The 23,789-nt window shown below is 42.2% G+C and overlaps 1 protein-coding gene across 2 annotated transcripts in view; it reads right to left on the reverse strand.

The window, feature by feature from the left end:
* LNPEP (leucyl and cystinyl aminopeptidase) overlaps positions 1–23,789 on the reverse strand; it is an 84,802-nt gene that overhangs the window by 53,760 nt on the left and 7,253 nt on the right. Inside the window, exon 1 of one of the 2 annotated variants that reach the window (XM_054031488.1) lies at positions 18,170–18,228. The exons of the other annotated variant lie outside the window; for it this stretch is intronic. The gene's annotated coding sequence lies outside the window, so the exon portion shown is untranslated. Of the gene's footprint in view, positions 1–18,169; positions 18,229–23,789 lie in introns of those variants that run through there. 2 annotated transcript variants of the gene reach the window in all.

Consider the following 23,789-nt stretch of genomic DNA (forward strand, 5'->3'; position numbering starts at 1 on the left):
CATTCCCCATAAAGAATTTAAATATAAAAACACATTTCTATACTAAATACACAAATCAGATAAGAGTCAGAGAGATGTGTTTCGAAAATCCAGAAGAGAAGGGAGTGACTCAAATGCTGTAACTCCCAACCTCTTTCAACCACTTAAATCGAGTTATATTGAAAGCAATAAATAAATAAAATAAAATAAAAGAAGAGTGCCCACAAACTGTACAAAAAAAGTTAAACCAGTTATTTAACACTGAACAGCAGTAAAAAGGACTTGTATTTAAAATGCTGCTAAAAGCCACCTCTTGAAGAGCCAGATCTGTTCAATACCTTTGTGTTGAAAACTTAGTTGTATGTGTACCATTAAACAATGGTTTAAACTGCAAGTGCCTATCAGTAATGCACAAAGCTTCTCCTTTCTAAATTATTCTTTTGATTATGATTCTAGATGGACAAATTGGGTAGAGTGTTTGGTTGTTTGCATAGGTTACCATATTCAGTTGCCATTCCTGCTGATTGGGTCACGAGTCTTAATCTCAGTTTTGTAAGGAATTAAGACCCCAATCCTTCAAACACATATATACATAAAATTATGTATGCATGCAAGTACTGTAGTTTCACTCAATTCTCAGTTGCGTAAAGGCATCTATCTATGACAGGATTGGGCACTTTAGAAACGTGCAGAGATAGGTAAGGAATAGGCCAAGTCTTGGCTACTGAGCAAACTGATCTACTGTAAATTGGCAGTAGTTCCATCTTACATGGAAAGCATTTGCACACTTCCAACTGTCTAGCTGCACAGACAATTGTTACTGCCAAATTAACTAAAACAAAAAAAGTGAAATTCAGAAAGGACTAACCTCAGGTCATTAGGCAAAAAGCAGCTGGACTAGAATGGTTACCATGATTTAAATTGCACCTTCCCTATTGAGAATGATTAGTGTCACAGGTAGTGAAGGAAAAGTCTAATTGTGATTTGTGGAGCACACATGTGGACCTGTATTTACAGACTAGCTTTTAAAACGGCTACTCTGACAACATTAGGGTTACCATATTTTGTGCCTCCAAATGGAGGTGTGGGGGGAGGAGGCGCGGCCCAGGCTGGCCCCCCGGCGGCTCCAGCCTGGGTCGGCTCGGGCCCTGGGGTGCCGGCCCCGGCCCGACCACCCCCGGCCCGCCCAGCACTGCCGGCCCCTGGCGGCCCAGCGCACCCCCCGGCGACCCGGCGACCCAGCGCACCCCCCCGCTACCCCGGACCGGCCCCGCGGCCCAGCGCACCCCCCCCCCGGCGACCCGGACCGGCTCCCGGCCCCGCGGCCCAGCGCACCCCCCCCTCCCGCGGTGCGCGGCCCAGCGCACACCCCCCCCCTCCCGCGGTGCGCGGCCCAGCGCACACCCCCCCCCCCCCGCGGTGCCCGGCACCGCGCCCCCGGCCCCCGGCACCGCGCCCCCGGCCAAAGAGGCCCCGGCCGAGCCCTCCCTCCCTCCCTCCCGATTTTCCCGGACATGCCCGGCTTTTGGGGATTTCCCCCCGGACGGGGATTTGAGCCCCCAAAAGCCGGACATGTCCGGGAAAATCCAGACATATGGTAACCCTAGACAACATCCAACTGACTTTATCCACTGGATTTCTAAAATATTAGACAGCCATAGGATGTGATGTTTGCAGGGATTAGAATGAGACCATATAGGCATTTAAAGGTGAAGTGGTAATTATGAAATTCAACAACATCTTTACACACACACACACACACACACACACACCCCTACCTACCTCTAAAGAAACTTAATATTAGGAAGACTTCCTTCTGCCCAATTACAAAATTACACCTGCTTCTTTTAATCTCTCTCCAAGTGCACTGCAAACAGATAAAAAAAAAAAAAAAAACTACTGAGAACAGGCCTGCAACTGCTTTACTTTCATACTGTTAGTCTTTAGAATCATTTGCGATCTTATTTCTCTAAAAGCGGCAAAGCCTTCTCTGTATCATGCTCAATCCATGGAACGAGTACTCTGTCCCAGGAAAGTACCTCTCTCTTTTTCCCCCCCCTTTTTTGCTTATGATTGCATTTGCCCTGCATATGCTTTTCTTAAGAGGAAGATCCACAAAGCTCTGCTGAAAGCCTGACCCATTTAGACAGTCCACTTTTTAAGCTAGTGCAGGAGAGTGCACCCATTTACACCAGCTTTAGATCTGGCTAATCTTTCTTGGAAATGAATTTCTAAAAGTGCTATACAGTGAGGCTGTAAGAAGTGTGAAAATCTGCACACTATTGAAAACAACTTTCCTTATTACAATTAGACACAGTAATTAGATTTTTCTTCTCAAAACGCTACATAGCGAAGACCGTTGAACCAGTTTGCCTCAGATACAAAATGCCACTAGAAGCCAGACCTTACCTCCCACCCCAAGCAGGAATGGCTCAATACAGACCATTTTAATCCAGAGTAACAGACAGCAAACAGAGCAGCTCTGCATCCACAACAGCAAGTATGTAATTAACTAAGAATATTGATATGCAATAGTTTTATAAACACTGTATCGGACCTGGTCAGTGAGATGAAGTTTCTGTAAATGGAGTTATTAGACTTTCCTATATGGGTGTACAGATCTAGCTTAATAGGAATCTCTTGGAAAAAACAAGCAGGGAAGCCACACTGACTATAACAAAACACACAGTTGGGGCAGTTAGAGGACAATGGCCTACTTCCAGGTTCTAACTTGAAGTGACACCACTGTTTTGCCAGTGCTGGGAACTAACTGATCAAAAGGCTACAGACAGTTAAAGAGTGCCTGGTTCTCTTACAAAGGAAGGGATCAAAGGACTGGGCAAGATTTAAAGCAACACTCTCCAGCTCAGGGGGAGAGATAATTGGTTTGTGAGTTAAAGGAAAAGACTATGAGAGAGAGAGAGAGAGACAGACAGACAGACACCTTAGCTGTCCCTGGGCATCTATACCAGTGGGTCTCAAACTTTTTTACTGGCAACCCCTTTCACATCGCAAGCCTCTGAGTGCGACACCCCCAATAAGTTAAACACACTGTTTAATATATTTAACACCATTATAAATGCTGGAGGCAAGCAAGGTTTGGGGTGGAGGTTGACAGCTCGCGACCCCCATGTAATGACCTCGTGACCCCCTAAGGGGTCCGAACCCCCAGTTTGAGAACCCCTAATCTATACAAAGTTTAGACCTACCAGCATTGCCACATGGAAGGTGGACAGCCATCTGGCAAACTAGTGTTGTCTATAGTTTTATTAGTTAAGATCTTTTTCTCTATCACAATTCTACATAAAACAACAATACTTTAAGAAGACTATTTGGTTACTGGATACCACTGTCATAGCTCCCAGAGAGAGCAGAACTAGGGGGCACTGAACATATATTAGAGCTGCTGGGAAAATCACAGCTGATCACTATGGTGTGCAGCCCAGGGCCTGGTCTGAGAAAGGGAGAATCATGCAATTCCACCTGGAGAGGGATGTGCTTTCAAAAGAGGCATATGGGGATTTAGCTGGACAGCTACTATTGGTGTTTATGGGCAATAACAAAAAACTCTTGCACACTACTTGGAAAGCATATCCCAAAGTGTATAAAATCTTATACTGTACTAACAAAAAATACGGAGAGTAGCAGCTATGGTTTAAGGCCTGGGGGGGGGGGGGGGTTCCTATGGGAAGACCGGAGGGGAAACATGCAGTTAGCCTGGTAACTGAGACTCTTGCACAGATCAAGTTTTTTTTGGGGGGGGCAGAAAACACACACCGCTCCAATGACAAGTTTGTGAACAATAGCAACCTCTCACAGTTTGGAAGTGCTTTGGAGGATAGGATTAAGATTCAAAATGATCTGGACAAACTGGAGAAATGGTGTGAAGTAAATAGGAAGAAATTCAGTAAGGACAAATGCAAAAGTACTCCACTTAGGCAGAAACAAATCAGTTGTACACATACAAAATGGGAAATGACTGGCTAGGCTGGAGTAGGGTTACCATATTTTGTGCCTCCAAAAGGAGGACACTCCACAGGGCCCTGGCCCTGCCCCCAGCCCCGCCCCCTCCCCCTCCCCAAAGTCTCCGCCCCCTCCCCTGCTTCCCGCGAACATTTAATTCGCGGGAAGCCTGGGCAGGTAAGGGGGGGTGTGGGGGGGGGGCAGGTGCGGCCCAGGCTGGCCCCCCCGGCGGCTCCAGCCTGGGTCGGCTCGGGCCCTGGGGTGCCACCCCCGGCCCCCCCAGCACTGCCGGCCGGCCCCCGGCGGCCCAGCACACCCCCCGGCTCCCGGCCCCGGCGGCCCGGCGCACCCCCCGGATCCCGGCCCCGGCGGCCCGGCGGCCCAGCGCACCCCCCCGGCGGCCCGGCTCCCGGCCCGACCCCCTGGCTCCCGGCCCCGCGGCCCAGCGCACCCCCCCCGCGGCCCGGCTCCCGGCCCGACCCCCCGGCTCCCGGCCCTGCGGACCCCCCCGGCCCCGCGGCCCAGCGCACCCCCCCAGCTCCTGGCCCCGCGGCCCAACGCACCCCCCCAGCGGCCCGACTCCCGGCCCGACCTCCCGGCCCCGCGGCCCAGCGCACCCCCCCGGTGGCCCGACCCCGCTGCCCAGCGCACCCCCTCGGCGGCCCGGCCCCGGCCCGGCTCCCGGCCCGGCACCGCGACCCCGGCACCGCAACCCCGGCCCAGCCCTCCCTCCCGATTTTCCCGGACATGCCCGGCTTTTGGGGATTTCCCCCCGGACGGGGATTTGAGCCCCCAAAAGCCGGACATGTCCGGGAAAATCCGGACGTATGGTAACCCTAGGCTGGAGTCCTGTAAAGAGGGATCTGGGGGTCATAGTGGATCACAAGCTAAATATGAGTCAACAGTGTAACACTGTTCAGGGGGGAGAGGGCAGGGAAGCCATCATTCCGGGATGTATTAGCAGGAGTGTTATAAGCAAGACACGAGAAGTAATTCTTCCACTCTACTCCATGCTGATTAGGCCTCAACTGGAGTATTGTATCCAGATCTGGGTGTCACATTTCAGGAAATATATTGGCAAATTGGAGAAAGTCCAGAAGTGAGCAACAAAAATGATTCAAGGTCTAGAAAATATGACTGATGAGGGAAGGAAGGTTGGGAAAATTGGGTTTGTTTAGTCTGGAGAAGAGAAGACAGAGGGAACACAAACATTTTTCGAGTACATAAAAGGTTGTTACAAGGAGGAGGGAGAAAAATTGTTCTCCTTAACCTCTGAGGATAGGACAAGAAGCAATGGGCTTAAATTGCAGCAAGGATGGTTTAGGTTGAACATTAGGAAAAACTTCCTAACTCTCGGGGTGGTTAAGCACTGGAATAAATTACCTAGGAAGGTTGTGGAATCTCCATCATTGGAGATTTTTAAGAGCAGGTTAGACAAACACCTGTCAGCAATGGTCTAGATAATACTTAGTTTGGCCATGAGTACAGGGGACTGGACTAGATGACCTCTCGAGGTCCCTTCCAGTCCTGTGATTCTATTTAAGGGTCCGTGATGGCCTATTTTGTTTGTCAGTGGGGAAATAATTATGTTTTAGGCCCTTAGGTCTTACAGTTCATTTAAACATACACACATTATTATATAGAGAGAGGTTACAAACTCAGAATTATCATGTATTTGAACCATTTCTATGACCATAGTGGACAATAAAGTTTAAAATAGTGTATCCTCAATGTAAGGTCTGGAAGTAGCCATATCCATCAGTAGTATAGGCTCAGCAAAGTGAAATATTTAAGCCAGCTAATGCGGTGCTGTATATAGCATTATGTGACACCTACACAAGCAAAGTCAGATCTTTCTTCATCTAAATCAGCTACTCTTTGCTTTAGAGCCAATAATTGTAAATGTATTAGTTGAGCTAATCTCTTGCAATATACCTATTACATTTTGGGGCTGTCTCTAACATCTTACTTATTTTAAAAAGGCTATCACATGTTCTTTTCTTGCACAAGCTTGTTTCAATGATGCCTGTCAGAATTTTTGTGGTAAGGTTTTATTTGCTCAAACATTTACTACTGTAATGGTTGGTTCCCTTCTGTTCAGTCTCCCTAATTGTTATACACACTTAAGTTCTTCCTAGGAAAAAAAACCAGAGAAACACAGCCCAATACTGTCTAATGAGATTATTCATTATTAATAAAGAGAGGGTGCAAAATATAATTTTAAAACCATCATAGAAGATCAGGGTTGGAAGAGACCTCAGGAGGTCATCTAGTTCAACCCCCTGCTCAAAGCAGGACCAACCCCAACTAAGGGCTTGTCTACACTTCCCATTTAAAGCAGGGGAAAAAAAAATCCCTTTTTTGCACAAAAACCATGGGTGCATCTACACTTGCCAATGACATTTTGTGGTGAAACTCAGAAGTTTCACCTCAAAAAGAAAACCACCTCCACGAGAGGCATACAGCTCTTACTGGTGATACTTTTACGGTGATGTGCAAGTAAAGAGACATTCTTCCTGTTTACAGAGCTTTTAGCCTCCACAGGATATCCTACAGTGCTTAGGTTACCACTCTGGCCAGCAGCTCTGCTGCTCTCATGCCCAGGTAACTAGACATCCCTCCCGTAAAGCCCAGGGAACTTTGAAACTCCCCTTCATGTTTTCTTGGCAACACTTATCTGGCCAGGGGGCAATGCCTGCTCCATGGCGCAAACAATCCCCTGTTGGAGCAATGCTGGGCTACTGGAGCTGATCAGTGTTTAGGGAGGAGGCTGTGCAGGGACCCAGGATGCCCTGCGATCACCCTGCCCACAAGACCTAGTGTCAAAATGGAGAGAGCTGCACTGCAGGATAGCTGCCCTCAGTATGCTCCTCTCATGGCGATGAAAGTACTGCAAATGTAAACACTCTCTGATGCCTGTGGAAGTAAAGGAGTACACAAACCAGTGGTTTTCTTTCCCCATCTCCGGTGAGAAACTGACAGTGCAAAAACCTCTGCAAGTTTAGACATAGCCCTGGCTGGGATAATTTAGGCTTTGTCCAGATGTGATAAGAAATTGTATTAATAGTACTCATTTCTCTAGAATCAGACAGCCAATTGGGTGAAGGGGGTGGGGAAAAAGCACTTAGCACTTCTAGGTACACATACCAAAAAGATACAAAGCGCGATTCCACACATCCACCTCTTTGTTTAGGCTGAGCAAGGCAGTCCACCTCACCAATTGCTGTGCCATCTCTGAAGGCACAATTAAATGCAGACTCTGCTTCTGTACACAACAGTCCCTCCTGTTAAGCGGAAGTTTGAGCTCAGTAGAATCTGGTGAGCCCACAGTCCCTCTAGAAATAAAAGTCTCAAACGAAGTCTGCCAGACTTCCTAGTTTTTGGGGCTCTTATACTACTCTTCGACTCAGTTTTGGAGGCCACACCAGCAGGACTAACAGTCTTTCCGAGTTGGAACATCATCAGATTCTGTAAAGCTGAGACCTTTCCTCCACAACAGATTGAGCTAGCTATTGGTTTAGGCTAAGAGTTGCGAACTTGCAAAAAGGACCATCCCATGACCCTTTAGGCTATAACAGTATCAGGGGAGGAGCCAGTTATTAAAAAACTCTTAACCATGTTTATCAATGGGTTGTACTGGTTTCCCTGTAATGCTATTAATATAGGTTTTGCATTACTTTGAACATGGTGGCATCCCATCTATACAGCATGATTAAATGGTGCAGTGTGTCAGTCCCCTTTCTCTTACAGTGTGTTTGGCTCCTAAATATTGTATTAACTCTGAAGTTTAAAAGTCAACACTACTAGCAATTCACTAACTTTCCATTACTGCTATTATGATCAGCAACATGCTTATAAAGTGCAATTAGACATCATGAAAGTTAGAGATGGAACAGATCTAATCTTGTCCCACTCGAGTTTATTCAGAATATTGCTATAAAGATCAAAATGAAAGGGCCAGGAAAATAATCACATCATCTCTTTGCATTCCTCCACTAGCTCTATCATCAAACATAAGCTAGGACTTCATTTTCAAGATCCTTTATGACCCATCAGCTCTCATTCAGTATGGAAAGATGAACTCCTGTGTCCAACAGGCTTATGATGACTGCCTCCATTGCCAGCTTGTTTGATAATTTAACAAGCACCTTCATGCTTTCTCCCATGCTGCCCATAATGCTTGGGAGGAGCTTCCCAGGAACATGGGATGAATGAATGAATGAATGAATACATTATCCTCCTTAAAAACCAACCAACCACACTCCTCTGCCATGAGGCCTACACAAAACTTGACAGAAAGGCCTTTGCTGAAACCACCGACTATCAAGCTGACCAATATTGCCTCGTTGTTTCTCATTGCCTCATTGTATGCCCCCCATCTGCCTGTAATGATCTTTTGTCTCGTTTCATACTTAGATTGTAAGCTCCTAGCGGCAGGAATTGTCTTTTAGTTGTATGTTTGTACAGCGCCTAGCATAATGGGGTCCTGGCCCAGGACTGAGGCGCCTAGATGCTATGGTGATACAAATAATCTGTTAAGTCATCTATTATGCCCCCTTTGCCAGTATGCGATTGCTCCCCTGCCCACAGTATATTCAGGTGATTTGTCAAATCCAGTTTCCAGTACTCTCCTAGGAAATTACCTAGTACATAACTGAATAATTATTGCTGTTAGGATTTGATTTTACCTCTTAGGGGAGGTAGGGGAAGGTCGAATCTGGGAAAGGTCAGTGGACGTCTGTAACAAGAGGAAAAGGGCAGATGTGAAAGACCAGTGGTGTGCAAGGTATGAACATAGTGTTGGAACTATTTCTCTCCCATCCCATTTCCATCCCTGCACACATTATGGAAATTAGCTGCCAGAGCCTTCTAAGAATTATTATTTTCTCTAATATAGGAACATGCAATCCCAGTTACAGCTGTATCTGACAGCATGGGTTCATTACCATTGTGTGTCAACATTTACATTACACAGAGGTGCATAACTTGGCTGTAAATATTTGCTTTGGGTGGAACCATTTATGCAGTGTTCTGAACCTTCACACATTATGCAGTTTTCAATTGCTATGGAGAGATGTGAGAGACCTATTCATCATTCAGACCAGAGTATCAGACAGTGGGTTCTGAAAAGCTTGGGACCTTTTAAGCAAATAGAAAACTTGCTTAAACCCTTTTTTCTGCAACAATAATCATCCTAAAACATTTCAAGCTGCCTGCACAAGAATTCATAGAGTGTTAAATTAATGGTAACATCAGCTCAAATAACGGTATAGCAGATGTGTAAGTGGATCCTGGAGAGAATATATTAGGGAACCACAGTACTTTGCAAATTAAATGGGCCGTTTATAGTTGCTTGGAAGCAAGGGCCCTAAGCACTCAAAGTATGCCTAAATTGGTCTTTTAAGAAGCCAACCTAGTTTGGGGCAGGCTACTATTTGGAGGGATGACCATTGCAAGTGTTCTAGAACTGCTGGGTGAGAATTTTTAAAAGGGGCCTAAGGGAATTAAGCAAACGACTCCCACTGAATTTTAATGGGATTTGTGCACCCAAATACTTAGGCTCCTTTCAAAATCCCAGCTCGTGTTTCTGTTGACAATGGCTGCTCTTACCGTATTTTTTTTAGTACGGTATAAGATTTTATACGCTTTGGGATAGGCTTTCCAAGTAGTGTGCAAGAGTTTTTTGTCATCACCCATAAACAGTAGCTGTCCAGCTAAATCCCCATATGTCTCTTTTGAAAGCACATCCCTTGGTATATTGCCTGGTAACCTTAACTGGGTTCTGTAGTGGTTTATAACAGACCTGAATTTGTATTATGATCCTGTTAGCTTCAATAAAAACAATTAAAGGAAACCAAGAGCCTGGAACCAGAAGCACCACACACTGAGACTGTACCAGATTTAATACATTAAAGAGGGCTCAGAGGAAATGAGAGGAAAAGGAATTGCATACGCTCTTTGAGCCTCAACTCATCTCATCTGATACCTTTTCCTGTAACTCTGGTTGCATTTCTCCCTCTCCCCTACTTTCACCCATTAACAGAGCACATGTAAGAAAAAAAAGGGTAAAATTTTAACATTCTAACACTACATTAATTGCACAAAGTCAGCAAATTGAGGAGGTTCCCACAGTAATGGTAACTTCCGCCTTGCACATATGCCTGACAAACACGGTCTTTCATCACATCAACACACAACCAGACACAATGTGGCAAATAGAATACATAAAGGTAAGAGCACTATCACTAAAGTGTCATGTCTACCAAACTTTCTATTTCTAGATGAACTCTGATTATACAGCAAGTGACCCAACACTGTCCCTGCTTTAATGTTACTGAAGTAATCTAAAATCTGAAGTTCCTGACCTTTGTGAAATTAAATCTTAACCTTAACATTCTGTTAATGTGGCTTCCAAGCCAATTACTAATTCTTTGTTTTAGGCATGCAGCTCAGCTCAAAGTATACTGGTAATCAACAGGGACAAGCTAACATTGCAGACACGCACTGAGCATTATGTGGGTAATTTCATTTTCTCTTTAAATATGCACAGCAGGCAAAGACAATACAAGGGCTATTTACTCCATATCCAGGACACATCCTGCTGAAACCTCTAGCACAAACTCACAGCGGCTGGTAAGTCTTAGTTTCTGAGATCTGAACTAGTGAAGGACTGTACTGACGCTAAGCTGCACATACAGATCTCTAACGCCTCTGGTCTTTATTCACACCATAAAAGGTAATTTCTGCTTGCTATGAAAATTATGATCTGCTACTTCACTACTGGCTTTTCCAATGTTCAGCATCTACTATACTGCTCTGTTTTAAAGTGGTTCTTGGTCTTTAAGAAGAGAAAAGAAGCAGAGATGAACTTTCTTAGGTAGTCTCCTTTTGATCATGTGTACATGATGAAAAATGCCCTTTTATAAGATATATTTGAGTATAAGGTACTATTGTTTTTCAAGCGTGTGGGCACTGCTAGTTCTAGATTTGCTGATTGTGTGCAATTGCTTTGTTATATATTTCGTGATAAAATGAATAAAGGCAGGAGTTTAAAAGATACAGAGTCACAGTGAACACTAACATCCTTTCTGTTTGATTAGTAAAGGGGAGAAGGGGGGAAAATCATCCAAAAGTGCTGCAAAATGTTCTTCATAATTTAAAAAGCAGGACATTGGAGGGGGAAGAGGGGAAATACAGAACAAATGCCCAAACTACTTGTTTGGTTTATCCACCTGTTAGGTCTTGTCTTTTAGATTGTGCACTGCAGTCCCTGCTCCAGGGAACTTGCAAGCTAGATGCTGCCACAATATAAATGAGCAGTAATCATTTAAAAAGGCAGGATTTTCAAGTGATTAGGGATTCTGGGAGCCCAACTTGACACAATATATGGGACCGGAGCTGCAGGAAATGCAGAGCACCCACCCTGAAAGAATCAATCAGTCCTCTATAAAATACATTTTAATTTGGATACCCAGCAATGGAGGCAGCGGCAGCAGCAACAAGTCACTAATGAAACTCTTGGCCAAAACAAATACAGAAGCCATCACAAGGATCATCCTGACAAGTTTCTTTACCCTGTGACACTTGAAAGGTCTTTAAGTACTGCAATTAAAAAAAAAAAAAAAATGTCACAGTAGACATTAAAGAAAATGGTGTGAACAGATTGTTATTCAAAAATATGAAAAAAATGACAATACTTTATAATTAAGAGTAGTCTTAGCCCCTATCCAATTTGTTCTAAGCAACAGTGATGTTTGTTAGTGGTTTTTGTTTGTTTGTTTTAACTTAACAGGAAACAGACAAGTTGTTCAGCATACCATTCTTTGTTAATGATGTGAACCAAAGCCGCCTGTACTGATTTGTTGCAAGCCCTTAAATAAGGCTGGGGAGAGCTTAAAAATAAGCCTGAAGTTTCTGAAGATAGTTACTAAAACAGAGTGTATGATCAGGCTTCTTAGAGCTTTTCGATTTGTTCTAATCCTAGTCTTGGGACACTAAGTAAAAAGGAGCAACAAAATACACAGGGGAATTGTCCGCATGTAGCAGTCAAGGTTAAAAAGAAACTTGACAATTTAATCCCCAAAGCCTTGGGAACACAGGTTGTACAGATAGTATTCAGCAAACCTGGTCCAGCATCTCCATCACTGGATTCCTTACACGACAACAATAGAAAGTTAGACTCCGTCCAGTGGGAAAATGTCAGCTTAAATAAAGACAAGCTGGGTGAGGCAGTATCTTTTATTAGACCAACTTCTGACAAGCTTTCGAGAAAGGTCCTCAAAGTGACATTCGGCATACCTTTCTCAGACCTGAAGAAGAGCTTTTTATAAGCGCAAAAGCTTGTCTCTCACCAACTGACATCAGTCCAATAAAAAAAAAAAATTTTTATATATATATATATATATATATATATATATATATATATATATATATATATATATATATATATATATATATATGTTACCTCACCCACACTGTCTCTCTAATATCCTGGGACTGACACAGCTACAACTACACTGCATACAATAGCTGAAAACAAAGGCCATGCAAAGAGTGGAATCCTAGTAGTCTCAAAACATTTACTAAACACCCAACACTGCCAGAGAAAGGTGTGACGTTATTGACATGAACTGTAACTTTATAGATCGTTGTTGCAACCACTGTTATACATTTGCAGCGAATATTGTACAAAGGTAGTCGAGTGATGTGTATGAAAAGCTTATGATTTGCTGGTTACACTGCTCTACAGCCAAAATGCTTCTGAAATAAATGTAGTCAAACTTTACTAATTCTTTACTAATTCTGGGTCACTGAGAACAAAAATGATGCTTAAAATTGATTGGCTCTAGTTTTCAAGATATGCTATTGGGTCAGTATATACGACCCTTGACTTGGGAATGGCGGAGGAGAAGTGAGTTATAAAGGGAAGGGATCTCAATTTAAACCAGAAATGACTAAAATACATCTTTGACTGGATCTATGAATAAATCTATGACTGGGTTTGGACAGTACTTGCTTTTTAGGCAAAACAATGAATGATGCAATCTGAAGCTGGTATTGAGTCATACCTGATATGAATTGCATCATGTTAGTCCTAGAAGTCATGGATGATGCAATCATAACGAAGCTTACATCACTCTGCTGAACAAATTGCCCTATATCAGCTCTAGAAATCATACAGTGTCGTGCTCTCTTATTTGTCAGTGTTTGATTTTGCAAAGGGACACATTTCTGTTTAGCCAAAGTGAGTAGAGATGCCTCGTACTTGTGTGAGCAGTGCAGATAACTTCTGCTATGTTTGTGGTGAAGTGACTTTTGCATCACAAAAGCGCAGTATAACCACTATGGTTAAGAAAGCCTATCACCTTTATTTTGGCTGCAAAATTGGAGATCAAGACAAGAGGTGGGCCCCACACATATGCTGCAACACTTGTGCAACAAATCTTCGCCAGTGGTTGAAAAGGAAATCTATGCCTTTTGCAGTGCCAATGATTTGGAGAGAGCCAACAGATCATACCAGCAATTGTTACTTCTGCATGGTGCCTCCAGTTTGGGAAAGATGTGTCAAAGAAGACAAAGTGGACTGTGCATTATCCAAACATTCCGTCAGCTATACGCCCAGTACCCCACGGAGAAGGACTGCCGGTTCCTGATGCACCAGAATCTCTCTCACTTGAGTCAGACGAGGAAGAGGAAGAGGATGAAACTTCTGGTCCTGAACCATCAATGTCACAGGACCCAAGAGTAAGGCAGAGCTGTTGGGCTCTAGACTACAGCAGTGGAATCTCCTTGCAGGTGATGTTAGGGTTTCCATGTTCCGTGACCATCAAAAGGATCTTGTCCCATTCTTCTTCATGGAAGGGAATCTTGTAGCCTGCAACATCGATGGTGTGATGGCAGCCCTCAACATCGTTCACGATCCAGATGAGTGGAGACTGTTCATTGATTCATCAAAGACGAGTCTTAAAGCTGTTTTACTGCATAATGGCAATGTTTTACCACCAATTCCAGTTGGTCATGCAGTCCATATGAAGGAAACCTATGACAACACGAAATAGTTTATGCACCTCAAAAGTTATGACCAACATCAGTGGCAGCTTTGTGGCAATTTGAAGGTTGTTGCTCTCTTGCTTGGTCTGCAGACTGGATACACAAAGTACTGCTGTTTTCTCTGCAAATGGGATAGTCGTACAAGAGATTCCCACTACATCAAGAAAGATTGGCCACTGACAGTCATTGGAGCCTGGGAGGAAGTGTTCCGCATCCACCACTTGTTGAATCAAGGAAGATTTTGTTACCACCCTTACACATCAAGCTGGGTCTGATGAAGAACTCTGTCAAGGCCATTGACAAAACACAAGCAGCTTTCAAGTACCTCTGTCGAAATTTTCCACGGTTAAGTGAAGCTAAGATAAAGGAAGGTGTCTTTGTTGGTCCTCAGATTCATGAACTTCTTCGAGATGATGCATTTGACCATGCACTGCGTGGCAAGGAAAAGATGGCATGGAAAGCCTTCCAGTTAGTGGCAATAAATTTTCTCGGAAACAACAAGGCAGACAACTACAGGTCGTTGGTGGAAAACCTCCTCAAGGCATACAAAAGCCTTGGTTGCAACATGTCACTAAAGATACATTTTTTGCACTCTAGATTTTTTTCCACCGAACTGCGGAGCAGTGAGCGACGAGCACGGCGAGCGATTTCACCATGACATAGCATTTCTCCATTGTTGCAATCAGGGCAAATGGAGCCCATCAATGCTTGCAGACTATTGCTGGACAGTGACAAGAGATGCTCCATTTAATGAATACAAGAGACAAGCCAAGAAGTGCCGAGTAGATCCTGAATAGGACTAAATTACGTACATAATAGTTTGCCTTTTGTTTCATAATAAATTTTATTTATATAACCCTTTTGCTGATTTTTAAAGTGTTACATAAACAGGACAGGTGAAATATCATCATGTAAAGCAACCATAAACACATGAAAAGACCTAGGTTTACAATTTATGATTAAAACTCTATTATCTACACAATATACATAGACATCAAATGTAAAAACTTAAATATCTTAGAAACAGTAGCCAGTTGTTTTAATTGTCATTTGAATTCAGCACATCAAAATACATAATAAATAGCACATTTTATCTCTGAATCAGACGACTTCTCAAAAATTGTAGACCAGTGTTATGATTATGCTATCTGTATGCATGTATCATTTTTGTATTTCAAGTTATAAATATTGGCTATGTACTTATATCTCGATGTGTTTGATTTTAAGTAGCACCAGTGAAGCATTTGACCACCTTATTGAGAAGGGACTCTTCAAATTAGGTGCCCAATCAAGAAACATTTGACTCCAATCCACATGAGAAGTCTTCCTGGAAACGTTCAAGGTAGCATGTGAGCAATGGCTGCTCTCCCTGTAAAGAACTGAGTCATGCATGGACATGTGACTTGCCCACATGACTCCAAACTCCATCTTGCTGCTGTGATTTTCCACAGTAAGAACAAAGGAGTGTCCTTCCACATGACAGAGGATCTAAAAGGCCCTGTAAACTCCTCCATTTTGTCTTCAATCTTGCTTCTTACCTCTGGAGGAACTTTGCTACAAGCTGAAGCTTTGAACAAAGGACAGAATGACCCATCCAAGCCAGGGACTTGACTTGAACCTGCAATTTATTCCATCGCTGCTACAAGCCTGGACTAAGAACTTTGCCATTACTGTACATAATTGATTCCATTTAACCAAAATTTATCTCTCATTTAGATCTCTTTTTATGAATAAACCTTTAGATTCTAAAGGATTGGCAACAATGTGCTTTGTGGGTAAGATCTGACTTGTATATTGACCTGGGTCTGGGGCTCGGTTCTTTGGGTTTGAGAGAACCTTTTTTCTTTTACTGGGGTATTGGTTTTTGTTAGGGGTCTTATTTCTTCACCCTCTCACTTCCCTGCTCCTTCTCGCATGAGCAGAGAGCAACAATACCCGAAGTCCGAAGGTGCAAACAATTTGATGTTTATTGGGGTGAACTTTTAGCAAGCATGATTTCAGTTTCCTTAGTGTCCCCCTTCCCAGCTGACACCACAGAGCCTTGCCTGTGTCCCTGTTCCCATTCCCCCCTGAGCAAAATAGGATCCCAATTCCCCTCCCCCCACAACTTTCTTATTGACTGCAGACAATAGTAAAACTTGAGTTCTGCTTAGCTATACCTTAACCAATAAGGTTACTGAAATTTAACTAACCAATACTAACATATTGTAACACGGTTATTTAACCAATTATATCCCACCACCTTAATTGGTTTACACCCAACAAAATTAATTATGCAGCAGACAGAAACAATCACAGAACCAGACAGAGATTATACAGACAAACAATAGAGAAGTGGAGACTACAGTGATAGAACAATACAAAAATAAGGATTTCACATCCCAGCTATTAATAATAAGTTCTTGCCAGACAGAATGCTATTAAACTAAGTTTCCTTTTACATCTTCTAGGCTCTTCCCTTTCTCTGGAGGTAATAGGAATATCAGAACAGGATTGTATTCCTAACAGCCCCATAGCACCTTATTTCAATGTAACTAGTTTAAAATGTAAGAATGTGACCATACACTTCTCAGTTTATGGCTGGCCTCTGCTGCTTAGCCGAAGGCCTTAGCCTAAGAACCAGGCCTCAAACTGTCACAGTAAAAGAAGGCCCTTACACTGGCAAACAGTGATTTTGATTCTTCTTTTATACTTCTATAACTAGCTAAGTGATAAAAATATACCTAAATTCTTAAAGTATACGCCTTTACAGACAGGCCTAAATATCTATATCTTAACTGTTTTCATAACCATTCATCCCCATAAAAAGTAGCTGCTGGTGGGGATACTGGAGTGTCTAAAGGAATTGCTTGTATGACTGCCAGTTAGCCAGTGCGGTGAGACTGAAATCCTCTGTTTGGCTGGTTTGGGGTGCTTTAATAGTATAGGAAACCCATCCTTGGGCTGTAACTGCCCTGCTCAAAGCAATTTGTCCTGAATTAATACTCTCAGTTGTGTCCCGCTACAACTACACTGCATACAAAGCTGAGAACAAAGGCCATGCAAAGAGAGGAATCCTAATAGTCTCAAAACATTTAGTAAACACCAAAAGGACAGAACTTTTGGAAAGTCAACATCTAGGTCCTCTGGGCTAACCCAAATCGGTCAAGAGAGCAAGGATGCCAAAAACTGAATAGCATTTAATACTCAAAATGCTGCACAAACATTAAGTTAGTTAATCCACAGCACCACCACCCAATGTAGGGTAGAAAGAGCAGTCCAGCAATTAGGGTGCTACCTTAGGACTCTGGCAACGCTGGTTCAATTTGCAGTTCCACTACAGACTTACTGCTTGACTTTCAGCAAGTCACTTAGGGCTTGTCTACACAAAAGTTGTGTGCAATCACTCAGCACAGAGGCATTTACACCAATATAAAAAAAGTGTTCATAGGCACCTTTACATCGGTATAATTGCATCCACACTAAAACATATCCCTAACAAACATGGTTACACCAGTACAAGAACTGTGTAGGCTTCGTGCCTTAGTCGGTGTCTCGGTTCTACATCTGTAAAAAGGGGATATGGCACTTCCCTTCCTCCTGGGGTGTTGTGAGAGTAACTATATTAAAACATTACAAGGAGAGCTCAAATACTACAGTAATAGGGACCATGTAAGTACTGGAGAGAGAAGTAATTATGTACTTTGTTCATTATGCAATTGTGTAAGCAGACAAGTTAAAGCCCTGATGCTACAACTGACTCCACAGGTTGGAACCAAATGCCTATGTGAAGCCCCACTGACTTCAGTTGTAGGTCTTCCAGGACATGGGTAAGACACAATGGTGATGCAGCAAAGGGAAGCTTGCAGTGATGCTGCCTGTATTATTCTAGTTCTGAAAACTGTTTCCAATGCTGTCAAGCCAGCTTTATTATTAGTTTGGTTTAAAAAAAACAAAAAAACAAAAAAAACACCACACACACACACACACACACACACAGATAGGGAGAGAGAACTCTATTTCATAGAAAAGAAAAGGCCTGTGTCATCTGTGCCTTTAGTTAATGAGAACCGGAGAGTCTGGTCACCTGAAACATCTTAAGCATTCCACCATAAACATTGAAACAGGAGAAAATGGAGACATGTGGAAGATGTACTCAGGGTGTTCAAAAACCAACTGCTCTTGGTGAAAACCTGACCTTACTGAAGCCAATGAGAGTTTTGTCATTGTTGTCTTCATGCTCTGTATCCACACAGATGGTAATGCCTCCTTACGGTCCCAGCAATAGAGCACAAACATGCTGTTGCTATTTTTATAATGTTAGTGCAAACAGACACATGCTATCTCGGCACCACATGACCATTTAGCTGTAGTAACACCACCCTCGTTGCTCATATTTGGAAGGTGACATCTAATTTCAGGAGGACAGATCAGGCTCCAGAAATAGTTAAACTGGTACTGTGTTCTTGACGAGCAGGGGTCTAGGTAACTGCAATGATACAGCTTTTCAAATATGGCAGGGAGACACAAAACAAGGAGGTGAATGAGGGAAAGAGGAACAGGATGCTCAGCAATACCACAGACAGTTCACCTAAAAACAAACAAACAAACAAACACAAACTAAGTGGCAAGACAGATTTGACTACCAAAGAGAGACAAAAGCCAGAAATGTTTCTGGAAAAGTTTTCAAAATCTGAGCCTGAATATATTAGAAATACAATTCATTGGTATTTTATACCACCTTGATGCAGAAATGCATTTATTTTCTTTATAGATATTAAAAGAAAGGAGAAAACATCTCTTTCCAAAAGGGAAAAAAGCCAAAACAAGGGAATGACAGGTTTGAAATGTGCATGGCATCTTTTTACTGCAATATTCTGCTCTCTGTATTAGAGGGACCCTTTTTGCTGGCACAATGAAAATTTTCAGACCCATGTTTATCTTAAGCTGCTCTGAAAAACAGGAAATAAAATTTTGATCTTTTTAGATGCATCCAAGAAAAATAAATAGTCGCTTCAACAAAAAAGGTTTCCTTAAAGTCTCTTCCGGACTTCTAATAAAACTGCAAATGCATTTTCTTTGGCAGGACTTCAGATTGAAGGCTCAATTAGATTACCCCCCCCCACACACACACTACCAGTATATCTTTAAATGTATAATCAGATTACTATTGATAGATCACTTCAAATTTAGAAGTCATCAGCAATTTTTGGGCAGGTGAGGAGAGGGTGATCATCTGCTGTATACTTTAAATACTTAAGGACTAAATTGTCCCCTTACCACATGAATATGCAATTTAGAATCAATAGGGCATTAGTGGAATTAGGGGATATTCACCAAAAAGTTATTTATACCACACCCGTCCATCTCCATAATATCCTACTGCCTTACAAAACTTTAAATATCCATGAGTGATCTAACTGATAGATGTGAGTTATCGTCTCACCCTCATTCCAGAAATAGCTAAGATCACCTTGACTCTTGCACCCTTCCATTTCTGGAGTGAAATCTTGGCTCCAATGAAGTTGGTGGCAGAACTCCCATTTGACTCAGTGGAGCCAGCATGTCAGCCTTATTCTCCATCCCATCCAACCACCCGGAAGGGTGGGAGGAGGAGTTTGGGGATCTTTAAGATTTTAGTTTCCCCATTTGCAATTAATATATTATACATGTTGAATGTTTTTAAAACAACATTAGCCCAGTGAGGCAATATATGTCATGCTGTGATGAAGAACTTTGTATTTTGGAGAATACTGCTCAGTGGCACAGTTCAAGTAATTTGGACCAGAGGGCCTGATTTTCAGAGTTGCTGAGCATCGACAGCTCTTACTGACTTCAGCTAGAGTTGTGAGTACTCAGCACCTGTGAAGATCAGGCCCATAATTACTGTTATATGGCAAATGCAGACCTCCCTCTACAACTTTCTGGAAAATACTCCTTTTTGGAGTATAGTACTTACATGTGATCTCAGCCAAAAGTTTCCAGGGGAAGACTTTGCAGTTAACCCTGCTAGTTATTTGGTTTAAGAGATCATACACATAGTGGTGGTCGCTTTATTCTTTAAATTACAATTCTACAGCTCCCCACCCAATCCTCTAATTTTAGAAGCACTAGTTTAAAGCACATCCTCATCTACTCATAGCTCCACTCTATCAGTGATACACGTGTGACCCACAGTCTTACAAAGATGTACTGCATGATTAGAAATTTCTTTTCATTACTGGGATTTGGACTGAAAGTGAAAACCCCATTTTAAATTGGGGGAGGTTAATATAGCAAATGTTCTCTCCTCTACAGATTTATAATTTATTTTGTTGTAGCACCTAGAGGTCTCAATCAGAGACTGGGGCCCACTGCAAAGTTCTTACAGTCTCAGTATATAGCAGGGTTTGGCAACCTTTCAGAAGTGGTGTGCCAAGTCTTCATTTATTCACTCTGATTTAAGATTTCATGTGCCAGTAATACATTTTAACATTTTTAGAAGGTCTCTTTCTATAAGTCTATAATATATAACTAAACTACAGTATTGTTGTATGTAAAGTAATTAAGTTTTTTTTTTTAAATGTTTAAGAAACTTCAATTAAATTAAAATGCAGAACCCCCCTGGACCAGTGGCCAGGACCTGGGCAGTGTGAATGCCACTGGGGAAAAAAAAATCAGCTTGTGTACTGTGCCATAGGTTGCCTACCCCTGCTATACAACAGACAGTAGGTGGCTACTGACAGGCAGACAGGGAACACATGGTAACAATGACTATTAGGATTAGATTTACCCACAAGTTTCAACACATGCTGCATATTCAGTCAATGGGAAAAGTTCACTGGTGTGTAATGAGGTTTTTTTTTTTAATGGGACCCAGAAAAAGAACAAATTTCAAAACTGACTCATGTATCAGCTTCTGTGTTTGTTGATCTTCAGTTCGATGATTATGCACTTTGTAGGTGTATGGTCAACATCATTAATCTACTTTTCCTCTGAAAAGCAACAGAGGGTCCTGTGGCACCTTTAAGACTAACAGAAGTATTGGGAGCATAAGCTTTCGTGGGTAAGAACCTCACTTCTTCAGATGCAAGTCTTGTCAGTGATATTCCTTCATTGCCAGCAAGCAACAGGGGGTGCTCCCTGCAGCTGAGCATGCTGGCCCAACTTCTTAAAAGTAAGCACAGTGAAAGAATAAGAGTCTCCCCACTGCAATGCAGACCATATTGGAGCACCACTTCAATATTATAATAAAAACCAGGGATCGAGTGTGACGCCTAGTTGACATCCAGAACGTCGATAAGCGGTTACACCATAGGAGGTGAAGTGGTATCTTGTTAAAAGCACGTTCATAACTTCAAGCACAAGTGGTCCCATTGAAGTCAATAGGATTATTAATGTGAGCAAAATTACATATCAGCTTAACTATTTGCTGAATCAGAGCCTTCATTTCCAATATTTTGTTTTACAGGTATAACAGTTCTGTAAAATTCAGAGATACTCTACCAGTAGCAGTATTTAAAACAAAATAAAGCTATACAACAACTTAATCAGATTTTAAATCTAAAATTGCAATAGTCAAATGTCAAATTAGTCTGACAGGGCCTCAACTTGATTTAAGTTATTTAAAAAAAACAAGCAAAACAAAAACAAAAAAAACCACCACACACCAAGGGATGTAAATCATGATTTACAAAGAATAAATAAGTTAAACATTTGGAATCACTTCACCTTGCAACCACAACAGGTAGTTTATATAGAGAGCCAATTATCTCAACAATGACCTTTTATTTATCCGTCTTTGCTCCAGAACCTTCCTCCCTACTACCCCCTCCCACCTGGATGAATACTCAAGTCGCTCTGCAGCCAGTGGAATTGTACCTAGAAGCTACAGACTGCTTTAAATAACCCAGGGTTTGTTCTTTTCTCAGAGACATACAGATCATTTCTGCTATACAACCAAACTCTTGCAATGACAGGAACAGCAGAGCGAGTGCACTTCCAAACCTAGTTCGTTGACCAACAACAACACCAGTCAACAAACACAGTTATCTACTCACAGCTTCCAGATCCAGAAATACCCCAAGGGGGAGGAAGGGGGGGGGGGGGAGAAAAAGAGGTCTGAAGTAATTACTATGATTTCTTCACTGTTTCTCTTAGGAGATTCCAGTGGCTGGCACTACATATGAAAGACAAGTTTCTACCTGCAGCATCAAAAATAAAGAATTAACTTAAAAAATGGACAGAATGGAGCAATAATTCCAACAAAGTGGAAATTATCTGCAAAATATATATAAATAAATAAAAACCTCTGCACAAGAGGTTTAAAAGGTTTAAACTCTTGAAATGAGTATGCTCATTCCAAAGATCAAGGAACGCAGACATGCTTTGGGAGGTGCGAAATATAATACCCAGGAGTAAGCCTTTGAAATAAGCTACACATTTTGCACTAATATGCATGTTACTCCTTTTATATCAGCTTGTAATCTTGGGAAATACACAACAATTATGAGGTCACTACAATCTGAAAAGTGGTGCTACACAAGTTTTTTTGGGAAGGGGAGGGGGGAGAAACACTGCCAGGGTTAAGACTTTGGAAAGACAGACAAAGAAATGCCCCTAATACAAAACAATGGATGAATTCCCTGTTGAAAATATTGTAACACGGGGGGGGGGGGGGAATCCTTTAAAAGATCCAATATAGGGCATTACTCAAATATGTGGACAACTAAGAGACAATCCCCAAGTTAAACAGGGATAAAAACCTGTGGAAACAGTTTCATATGTACTATCCTAGAGAGGCCATCTCACTAAGTGTACCCTGCAATATTTACTAACAGAGGATGAAATCACAGCTCCACTGAAGTCCATAGCAAAATTTCCATTGACTTCAGAGAAGCAGGATTTTATTCTTAGTCTTTAAATACTGAAGCCAAAGAGACCAGTAGCTGAGCAAAGTACTATTCAAAATAAATTTGAATGTCAGATTTGGGCACCAAGAGCTTATTCAGCTCTCCCTAGGGAGACAAAGCTCACACTGAAATAAGAGATAGCGGATTCACTTGCTCAGGCACAGAATAGGGCCTTAATAGAGAACAGCATTCACTTTGGTCAGATTGGAGGAGATATAGTTTATCTCAATCATGGATTTCACTGGTCATCTGGCATTTCTGCCTTTCCTGTTTCCTTCAAGATTCTCCTTCTGCTCTTTTTTTGCCTGAGGGTATGTAGTGTTTCTAATTGGGTTTCCTAGTCATATAAATTTAAGTACACTGTACTTAAATCACTATAGGCAATACCAAAATGCTTGTAGTAATATATACTTAAGTATGTTGTGTATACACTTTTCAAATACCCAACAGCAGACACAATCTTACAAAATTATATTATATAGCTGTATTGCACTATGCTAATCTATTTTAAAATTTAATTGGATTTCGTTTTAAAATGCCACTGGACTGAAATTTCATAAGTAGCAGCTGCCCTGTGTAAGAATAGCTCTAAGAGGCCAAGAAAGTGTACAGTCTTCCCCCATGAAGAAGTTCAAACATCAAAGGAAGTTTACTTTGGATAGTTTCTTTTCTTTGGAAAGCCCTCTCTGAAACTTGTTCTTTTCCCCCCACTCTCCTATTTTGTCCTCTTTTCTCCTCTCCCACCCACCTCTTACATGATTCTTTTCATTAGAGCTTCTTTCATTCTGTTTGTACCAGAATCAGTGAAAGCCAACCCACTCCTGGGAATGGCAAGCCAAATCCAACCCTGATGAAACTCCACTGAGTCAGTGGTGTCATACCAGGGATGACTTTGGCCCCTTATTAGTGAATTATTACTGGAGAGCC

This window comes from Malaclemys terrapin, chromosome 6, assembly GCF_027887155.1.
Source record: "Malaclemys terrapin pileata isolate rMalTer1 chromosome 6, rMalTer1.hap1, whole genome shotgun sequence".
Classification (NCBI taxonomy): Eukaryota; Metazoa; Chordata; order Testudines; family Emydidae; genus Malaclemys; species Malaclemys terrapin.